The sequence below is a fragment of the Pinus tabuliformis genome, chromosome X (genome assembly GCF_031772625.1).
Source record: "Pinus tabuliformis cultivar Carrire ecotype Pingquan chromosome X, CPIR1, whole genome shotgun sequence".
Classification (NCBI taxonomy): Eukaryota; Viridiplantae; Streptophyta; class Pinopsida; order Pinales; family Pinaceae; genus Pinus; species Pinus tabuliformis.
In genome coordinates this window covers 1,495,738,412-1,495,747,914 of record NC_142308.1, presented here as the reverse complement: position 1 = coordinate 1,495,747,914, position 9,503 = coordinate 1,495,738,412, and the positions used below count along the sequence as shown (strand labels likewise).

Here is a 9,503-nt window from a genome sequence, read left to right as displayed (position 1 = left end):
TTTGTCCCTTGGTTTGCAATTGTGGTGTTATTTTTATTAATATGAGTGTGATTACATATTACATATGCTAGGTTCATTGGCCATTCTATGCATAAGCTCTTTAGCCTAGAATCACAAAGGAACTCTGGCCATAACTTGACGCACCAACCTATTTACAATATGTCTAGACACATACAAAGATCATCTTAGGGGTGTTATAAGACACCCTAAAAAACAATTCAACCTCACCATGAAATTCCTGAAATAAAACCACTTTAGCACAATTCAAAACTTTTCGTTCCAACCCCCTAAACATGTTTCTTGTGCAACTACATAAAACAACATAAGTATTCATTCATGTGAAATAACTTAAATGTTTCTCATGCAACTACATAAAACGACATGAGTATTCATTCATCTGAAATAATTGCATTGTAAATTTAAAAGAATGGCATTATAAATCTTTTGCAATAACCTAATAATAGCATGCACAAATACATATAGAGGTCATCCTAAAAATGTTACAAAACACCCTAAGACCAGTTCAACCTCACCACAAATTTCATGAAATAGAACCCCTCTAGCCAATCCAAAACGTTTTGTTCCAGCCCCCAATTTCGCAGGCAAGGGGAAACACATTCTCCAACCCCCTTTAAATGTTTCTCATGCAACTAAGTTTTCAACGTATTCCTTGGCAACGAGTATTAATTCTTGTGAAATGAATTGCACTGTCAATTTAAAAGAATAGTATTATAAATTTTCCTCTGCTGTATGTATCCCAAAACATTCTTCTTGTTGTTGTACGTATCCCAAAACATTTTTCTTGAACTAAGTGCAACTTCAATCCCACGTATGAAAGGGCTCCATTGAAGAAACTATTCACATATGTGATAAAACTATGAAACAACACAAGGCCTAGACAACTCAAGGAATGCAATTATAAAAAAGAAATGGTACAAAGGTCTTCTTGGACTAATTGCCTATGTAAGAAGTGAGCCTCAAGAAAAACCTCTAGGAGAATACCAACATATGGCTCATACGCTCTGTACTAGGACTTAGAAACAATGTCTAGTAATGCTCTGAGTTACATGGAATATTATAAAATCTAGAATCGAGTTACACGTAGGGAAATTACACTGAGAATATGTGTGTTTTATACATTTGGGCTACATGAATCCTGTAATGGCAGAAAGTTGATCTTGTCTAGAAGATTAACTTGAAAATTTTGCTAATATGTGCCATAAGCTGAAGCTATGTATTCTTCAGACATCTATATATACTTAAACATAACACAGTACAACACAAGATTTTTTAAAATATGTATAACACGTTTCTACTTTTAATGGAAATGGAATGATAGGGTCTACATTTCACAGTTAAAAAACTCCACCGTAAAAATAAGGGAAAAAATGGTCCATTATCCCTCTGATTTCAAACCTGTCCTATGATATCCATATATTCTATGGTACCAAATTCTAATACATACGCTAATAGTAAATACCATATGTATATAGACATGGGTTGAACAGTTCCATTGCGGCTTAACGGAGAAGCACATTTTCGTGCAAAAATATAAAGCTTTGAGTTTAATGGTAACCAATTGGAGCTGCAGCTTCCCTCAGTTCTTTTCCTTGGTAATGAATGTCCTGCAAAATCATAAACATGACACAACAAATGATTAGCTCATAACAAAAAAATAGGTGGTGAATGAAGTTAAACTGAAACAGAGTGAAAAGATCGAATAAAAATGCTTCACTGAAATCACATTGTTGAGGCAATTAGAGTCTAAATGAAACAGAAACAAAATGCCAAGATATGCCCTCATGAAAGAAACAGAAAGATTGGATAAGGGTTAGGTTAAGCCCTAAACCTTAAATAAAACTAACATAAAATGTGATAAACCCTGACCCGTAAACCCTAAATCCTAGATGAAACTAACAATATCATGGGATAAACCCTAGAGGCCTAACCTTAAACCCTAAATGATATGAACAGAAAAATGGGAAAGACTACTTACTAATGCAAAGTGGTTGACGTTGCGTTGGTGCGCCTCATCAGCCCTAATTACCACAACCTCATCTCTAAGAGTTTAATCATTGGGAAGCCTCCAGTAATCTATAGCTATGGCAAGGGATGGCACGTTTAGAATGTTGCCTTTGTCCAATTCCTTGAGAAATTCAGTGTAGCACTAGATAGCTGAGTGAAAAGACCAAATAAAAATTCTTCACTGAAATCACATTGTTGAGGCAATTAGAGTCTAAAAGAAATAGAAACTGCCAAGGTATTCCCTCATGAAAGAAACATAAAGATTGGATACGGGTTAGCTTGAGCCCTAAACCTTAAATGAAACTAACAGAATATGTGATAAACCTTAAATCCTAGATGAAACTAACAATGTCATAGGATAAGCCCTAGAGGCCTAACCCTAAACCCTAAATGATATGAACAAAAAAATGGGAAAGACTACTTACTGATGCAAAGTGGTTGGCGTCATGATGGTGCGCCTCATCAGCCCTAATTACCACAACCACATATCTGAGAGTTGAACCTTGGGAAGCCTCCAGTAATCAATAGCTATGGGAGGGGTTGGCACGTTTGAAATGTTGCCTTTGTCTAGCTCCTTGAGAAATTCAGTGTAGGAGTGGATAGCTTCTTCTTCAAGATAACCCACAATCCTATGTGCAAGTTTGGGGGAAAGGATGTACATGAGGAAGTATGCATTGAAGAAGACTCCTTGCACTGTAAAGACTAAGGCCCTCTCATACCACTTGGGTTTTTCCACCTCCATAAATGTGATGAGGTGCATCCTCTCTCTTCTCATTCTGAGGGACTTGCAGTTGAGTAGCATTCCTCCAACCATCCTTGGGACAACAACGACGGTTTTTAGCATCATGGCTCGGCACCATACCGCCTCTGCACAGGACATGGAGTGTTAGTGGAAATCCTTTCCGAATTGAAGCCCAAATGAAAATACTAAAGAAAAACACGTACAATCATGAATGTTAAATTAAACATCAACCATAAAATGAACAAAAAAAAACATAATCCTGTGATTTTTTTCAAGACTTCCCTCTGTCTTCAAACAGGGGAATATAAAATCTATAAAAATAGCATGAGCGGTAATACTTACCTACTCCCACTACATCACACCAGGATGGTGCTCCATTTCATTAACATTAATGTTAACTTGTTGCCGAGCATCGCTCCTGGTGTGGGAAGATGCTATAGAGCAAAAAAATCTCCAAAAATGTAGCACTAGATAATTTTCAGTGTAATTAATGATAGCAAAACAAATCTAACAATATTTAGAATCTCTACCTCTCAAACCCAAGATGGAGGTGCCGGAACAAAACCACCCATGGTTTCGTTCCAGAAATCCTCCTCCCAAAATTTCTCAACCGCGTGATTGGTCAATGCAAATACCACTCCGATTGCAGAAAATGTGTTTCCCATAATTTGCACAATCTTGATCAGACCCTAAAGGGAAACGCTCCTTTCAACCTTGGGCACTTCATACCATTTGGCCACCACAACCCGCCAGACATACCCCCAATGAAACCACTCATCGCGCCATTGAAAGTCTTAAACGAATAATGCAGATGATTCACTCAGAGAAGCACTTGGAAGTAGTGCCGAGTGAGGGAAAGGGCGAGGTCGATCTGCTGGGTTGCGTGTTTGTAAATAAATTTCTAACTAACTTAATATCCTACCGAGTGAGGGCAAGGGCGAGGTTGATTTGCTGGATCGTGCGTTTGTAAATAAATTTCTAACTTAATATCCTACCGTACCGGTCGAATCAATCGGATGGCTAAAATTATTTTAATCGTCTAACACTTAAATCAAAGGCTCATAAATATACACGTAACCTAAGAGGAAAGTTAATTTCAGAGGGGAACGCCTTATGACGTAATAAGAATAATATGAATTAATTAGAATTATAAACTAAACAAATTAAATTAATTATTAAATGTAAACTTTATTCAATCAAATCTACGTAACCAAATAAAATCAACAAAATCAAATGAGATTTGATTTTATAAAAGTTACACATAGCAAAAACAATGACACGGAGAGGGGAGGAAGGCGGTGGACGAGGAATTAAAAGGAAGAAGGAAATCTTAAGGAAGGGGGGAAAATAAGGAGAATTTTTTGAGAGAGTCTCAATTGTTCTTAAGATTTTGGGCACGGGGGACCAAACTGTATCAACTGGAATGCACTCTGGAATTGAGTACCTAGGTTGTACTTAGTTTGGCGGGGAGGTTTTGGTCTTTTGGTAATGGGAGTGGGAATGGGAGCACGAGTAAACCAATAGCATCTCCAACCACATAAATTCAGGTAGGTATTTGACATCAACTGATAAATTCTGATATTGTAGGTTCTAGTTAGATCCTGATAACAATTTTCATATTCTATTTATGGTAAATTTTGGAGTAAACTATTTAGAACCTTACACCCTAATTAGTGTGCTAAAACCCATGCATGGTGACATGGCACATTCTTATTAGCTAAGCCAAAAGTCAAACTTGAAAATAGGTGTTGAAGTGGAAATAGTTCTTTGGTCAATGCCCCAAAATAATGCCACAAGTAAATCGATTTTATTTTAGGTCAAGATGTGGCTCTTAAAGTTGAAACCCTAGTCGAAGAACCCTAAAAGAATTATATTTTAAGAAAATTAAAAGCAACATGGGCCTATCCAAAAGGAAGTTTATTAAGGGACTAAAAAATGATTAAATCTTGAATTTTAATTTAACCTTGAAAATCAAAGTAAAAATTGAAAATTAATTCTTTCCAAAACAATTTCACTGGTCATCTTTAGAAACCCCTCCAAACGATTGAATTTTTAATTCAACACTCAATATAGGTCAATTATCTCCAAAAATTTGGGTTGGATCTGGGCCTAACCAACCCCTCCAATAAGCCCTTTTAAATTATATATATAGGGTGTGATCTCTCCATAAAAGAGAGAAAAAACTCCCAATTATCTTTGATATCTCTCTTTTGGAAGGAAGAACGAATTTTGTGATAGACATGTTTTTTTTGGATAACACTTGGGTTCTAGGCTACTCGTTCTAAGGAGTTTCTATTTTGTTTTGGGTTGGATTTTCGTGGATTTTGGCATATAGTTTGGAATTTGCTAGGTTTATTGCAGAACAAACTCAACACATTTTCTTTGTGATTAATATCTGCATTCCCTTCGGTCCTGTGGAAGCATTAATTTGACAAGAGGCAGGTTGAAGAGGTCTAATTCTAGTGATATTGTTCTAATCATTGCATATAATTTCTTTGGTGACAAATTTTTGAAACATTTCGGCCTTCATTAGGGCATCCTTCAATTTAAGTGGCCAGTAAGATTGATGTTTTTTTTGGCATTAATCGTTCGCAATGTTCCGCCAAGTTTCTAGGACGAGGAGGTGAGGGAGCGAGGATATGCGGGAGCGGCCTGTGCAAAAGCTCCCCACCAATTTTTAGGAAACATGGGGGGACGTCAGGGTCTTAAAATTTATAAATATAAAATATAATTTATAAATCAATGAATCATATAAGTTTATAACTGAAACAAATTTAAAACGAAAAGCTGCAAAGCATGATCATTGATATAAATTATAATCATACATCATACATCATACATTATGATTAATCATTAAACCATATTGAATCTTGATGTTCCACTTCCAAGTTCCTACTATGAACATTGAATACTAAATATTGAAATAAAATTATAAAAGTCAAGTCTGATACATAAAGAGTCAAAATTTTATAGAGTCAAAATAACATAAGAAGTTAGAACATCAACATATCAAAAGATAAACGAACATAATTTTGCTCAAGGTAATGCCTCGCTAGTCTCTGCATCCAGCTACTACAAGAATAAATCAGGATCAACCATATCACCACGTGAATCTGAATCACTAGCTTTCTCAAACATGCTAAGTGGCACACCAACCAACCCCATCTCTCTGTCATCAAGTCTCTCCTCCATATCTACTTGTGCATCATCCTTTGGATCAACATCCCAACGTGTTGTTGGTCCCTTCAAATACTCAGGTGTCTTCCTATGCTCAAGACATAGGGCACTGTGCACATCAATAACTTCTCCACTCTTTTAGAGGTAAGCTTGTTCCTCTTGATAGAGTGGATGAAGCTATATGTGGACCAATTCCTCTCTGTTGTAGAGGAACTAGCAATATGAGACAACAAACGCATAGCTAGATGTTTGAGCTTTGGAGCACCATCCCCATGCATCTTCCACCAACCAATCGGGTCATCTTGGGCTAGATCTATGCGATCCGCTCGAGCACCACGTGCGTTGAAGGGGCCACTAAGAGATGTAAACTAAACAAACTGTCTTCGAAATCTCGCCCCCTCCTCCTCATTGTACATCTTTGCAATTGCATCTAGGAAGCCATTCTTTACATCACGATCATCAATAGGAGACACCCTCCCAGGTCTTTCAACATACCATTTTGGGTTTAATGCATATGCTGCCATGTGCAAAGGTGTGTTGATGTGACCTCACCTACGCTGAATGATGGGTCGAATCTGGGATGTATAGAACTCTAATGAGGGCTCCCTTTGCTGAATGGCTACCTTCACATGACCCAACATGCTATCAAAGGTCTCATAGATTTCTCAAAGACTAGGAGCATCTGAATTAGTGTGACGAATGACCTCCACAATAGGGCACAAGAATGACACCAAATAAAAACAATCTGCCCACCAATCATTGTCCAACACCTGAAGCCTGACCTTCTTCCCCGTGTCTGTCTTTGAATCTGACCACCTTTCCTACTTTGAACTCACAACCAAGGATTGTAGAAGTGCTTGTACCTCTAACATCCTCTCCAATTAGAGAAAATAACTAGCATATCTAGTATCAGTGGGCTTGAGGAATTCATTCCTCGTGTGAGCCTTATACATGGCCAAGGAGGTGTGGTGGTTGCAGATAAACATCTACGCATCTCTTGCAGTTGTCACCAAGTTTGATATCCACTTAATCTTGTCAATGTCCTTCAACGCATTATTGCATGCACACAACAAGGAGTCCAAAAAATATGTTGGTACCTGCTTTGAATCAATAATCTAGCTGATTTACAAACTACTGTTGCATCTGTCAGACCCTGCACCACACTATCAGGCCCAACATCCTCTATAGCTTCTCAAAGAAGCTCAAATTGGAAAGATGCATCCTTGTGCTTTCCAGAACAGTCAACAACTTTAAGAAAGAATGGACCTTCTGAAGATGTCACTATGATGTTGATTAGTGGGCGTTTTCGGATGTCAGTCCATCCATCCATAACAATAGAGCAACCAAACCTCAACCATGTTTGTCTCATTCTCTCTTTTTGCACATTAATTTTAGACACTTGTCTATCTAAAATTGTTGTTCGTAGCTTATGTTCTTTGGGTGGTACATATGAAGGTCCTATTCTTCCAATTGCTTGGACCATTTCCTTGTAATAAGGAGAACAGACAACATGGAAGGGAATTCCATTGGCAAAAAGAAATTTACTAATTGCATCATCTGTGTCATATCGATCTAGAAAATTGTACATCCCAGAAACTGTAGCACCCATTGCACAAGAATGAGATGCACCAGTAGAAACCTTTGTCTTTTTTGATGAAGCATTGGATGGAGGAATATTTGTGGATGGATCAACATGTCTGCTAGAAAACAATCATTTTCCAGTGGCTGCCCTTTCTACCCTCCAAAGTTGCTCTCTTTGAGTTGAATATAGGTTCTTTGAGGGACACATATTGACTCATTTACCTGTAATAGCCAAATTGTGTTGCTTCACCCTCGTATAGTTGCCAACAAAGTGATGCCCACAAATATTGCAGACCCAATCACGTGAGCCACCACCAACTTTTGGATTTTTTCCGGAAGTTTGGTTACGTAGAATAGAAGCGATTTTAGAGGATTAAATGTCCCCTTTGTAAATTTTTCTAGATCTCTTGGTGGGCCTTCAAATGGTACCCCATGCAAAGGCCTATTCTGGTTTCTTGCCCTCCTGTCATTGCTTTCAATTTCTTCTTGTGCATCATGTGGCTCACTACCACTGTTTCTGCTGTCACTGTTCCCACTGTTCCTAGAAGAAGTCTGACTCTGACTCATAGTTGTAAGTTGAATGTAACTTGCAGCCTGTATGTTGCAGCTTGTAGTGAAAATAAAAAAATTTAAAAACATTACATGGGCTAACTAATAATAACAACACACGCATTCAACACTGTTTTTTCTTTCTTAAATTTACAAGAAAAAAAATTAAAATTAATACACAATCAACACTAAAAAATTAAAAAAAATTAAAATTTACAAAAAAATGAAAAAAAACACAGTCAAGTTTTAAAAAAAATGAAAACAATTTAAAAAACGCAGCCTACAAGCACATAGTAAACACGGAATTGAGAAAAGTTAAAAAAATATACAATTTACAAAAAAAAAAAAAAAAAACAGTGGGAAAAAAACAGGGTACTTACAAGTTTTAAGTTACTGTGCAAACTTGACTGTCGATGGGGGTTGCAACTTGGACTGTCAAAGTCGCGGTTCAAGAATGAAGGGGGTTGCCTGCAGCACAAGTCGTGGTGGTGTTGGATAGGTCAGGCAGCAAGCTTAGCCGCTTCAGGTGTTGGACGGAGACGACGTGCACGGTGCAACAAAAACGGCGGCTTCAGGCGTCTAGCGTCCACGTCCAGGCCGATTGTCTAGCAGCGATGGCGCCCAGACTCCACGGTCCAACAACAGATGGCGTCCACGGGTCTAGCGTCCATGGATTTCAATGGTGTTGGCGGCATCTAGTAGTAGCGGGTTTCAAATGGTGGAGTGAGGGTGTCGGGAAACAATGGGTTTCAAATGGAAAAATACAATGAAAAAACTATGCCTAAAACCCTTGGCCGTTTTCATAACAAATAAAAAAAAATTAAAAAAGAAAAAACTATGATCTTAAAAAAATCAAATCTGGGCAAGGGAAACGACCGCCCACCACCCTCTTTTTCAGAAACGACCCTAACCTAGAGGAAACGACCCCTTGGCAAGTTTCCCTATGTACCCTGTTTTTTGGGAGCATGGGGAAATGACCCCTTCTCGTCCCCAAGTCCTCGAAGCGCGGGGGAGCTAGGAAAATTGACCCCAGAGGGGGGGGGGGAAGCATCCTAGTGGAACACTGAGATTCTTCTGACCCTCTAGGGCACTGATTTTAGTCCAGGTTCAGGGTGATTTGTTGGGCAATTTTGATTTGTGGCTTGTCATTCCAGGGACATTGGATTCGTTTAGGTGATTCTTTTGCATCACTATTTTTGTGTTTTTGTTTGGGTGATCGTGTTTTGTTTGGTACTTGCTTGTGTGTAGGGATAGGCCTTTTTATTACAAACCTTTGACCCTCTCTAGCTTTTTTTTTTGGATAACACGGGTTCTAGGCTACTCGTTCTAAGGAGTTTCTATTTTGTTTTGGGTTGGCTTTTCGTGGGTTTGGGCATATAGTTTGGAATCCACTAGTTCATTGCATAACAAACTCAACACACATTCTCTA

The 9,503-nt window shown here is 38.2% G+C and overlaps 1 pseudogene; it reads right to left on the bottom strand.

The window, feature by feature from the left end:
• Nucleotides 1–1,565: 1,565 nt before the first annotated feature.
• LOC149145695 (ubiquinol oxidase 1, mitochondrial-like) lies at nucleotides 1,566–2,872 on the bottom strand (annotated as a pseudogene).
• Nucleotides 2,873–9,503: the final 6,631 nt, after the last annotated feature.